Below are 337 nucleotides of genomic sequence, written 5' to 3'. Positions count from 1 at the left end.
GTGCTGCTTCCTGGTTTGCTCTTTTCTCTGTAGACACACAGTAGAATGAGCATTGGAAATCGTGCCCCTGGATCAATATTAGGCTGTCTTGAAATCTCCTCTGCCAGTGGTATTTATACTCACCTGCTGGCCTAGAACGAATGCCCACAGACCCTGAGCAACCATCAGAGTACTGCTGCCAGACAGTGCAGCCCAGTTAGAGTGGCTTTCCCTTCTGTGTGTCCTGACTGGAACATCAACACTGCCCAGGGTCTACACAGGTATGGCACACCTTCTACAGGGATTGAAGCAGCTGCTAAGCAAACCCCTAGGGTGAGAGAGCTAATACAAGAGTCCC

This window comes from Mastomys coucha, unplaced genomic scaffold (assembly GCF_008632895.1).
Source record: "Mastomys coucha isolate ucsf_1 unplaced genomic scaffold, UCSF_Mcou_1 pScaffold6, whole genome shotgun sequence".
NCBI classification, from domain to species: Eukaryota; Metazoa; Chordata; class Mammalia; order Rodentia; family Muridae; genus Mastomys; species Mastomys coucha.
Note: the sequence above shows the minus strand (reverse complement) of the source record.